The sequence below is a fragment of the Mus caroli genome, unplaced genomic scaffold (genome assembly GCF_900094665.2).
Source record: "Mus caroli unplaced genomic scaffold, CAROLI_EIJ_v1.1 scaffold_17896_1, whole genome shotgun sequence".
Lineage (NCBI taxonomy): Eukaryota > Metazoa > Chordata > Mammalia > Rodentia > Muridae > Mus > Mus caroli.
The window spans coordinates 6,761-7,640 of NW_018389183.1; positions in this window are offsets into that span (position 1 = coordinate 6,761).

The following is an 880-nucleotide window of genomic DNA, read 5'->3' on the forward strand; positions in this document are numbered from 1 at the left end:
CATTCAGCGCCTGGAGTTTGTGGCCGTTGTCAAACGAGGACGAGGAAGAAGTCGTGAATCCTAACATGTTACCAGATACAAGAAAAGTCAGTGTTTCCTGTTTTGAGTAGTTGTTATTTTGAACTTAAACTTCAGCGCTTCAATGCTGTGCGCTCCATATCAGTGTCTTTCAGTTACTAAAGGAATGGGTGTTTAAATGTTACTGAACAAAATAAAAAATAGTAAATATTTTTCATCTGATTTTACTTTACAGTGGCAGAAACCTCCAGATTTTCTCATCTGTGTGCTCCAGTGGAGAAAAAGTTCTGGAATTTAAATGTTTGAGTAGTCAAAAGTAATGTAAGACAGTTTGGGATATGGAAGGAATATTAAATTCTGTAATTTCATGCAAGCAACACAAATTATTGACAATATTTTACAAATTCAGATGCTTGTATATGTACTGGTTCATTTTGTGAGGATCACATATTTGCACATACATGTGTTTGTGTGTATACAAACATGTATGCTTTGTATATGGAAGCCAGATGTAGAGTGGGGATGTCTACTCAAGGGGACTGGATTACTTTGTTGTTTGTTTTATTTTATTTTGTTTTATTTGTTAGAGAATCCAGTGATTAAAGCTTACCAATTTCGGTTGGTAGAGCAGTTGTGCCACTTAAGGAAGTCTCTGGCAGTAAAAGGAATCCCTGATGAATGACCTGACCAGGTCAACAGAATTCAGAAAGGGACACTTTCCTTTCAGGGAGGTGATGGGACATCTAGCTTGCAACCAGCACCCCCTTTCCTTTCCTTTCCTTTCCTTTCCTTTCCTTTCCTTTCCTTTCCTTTCCTTTCCTTTCCTTTCCTTTCCTTTCCTTTCCTTTCCTTTCCTTTTCTT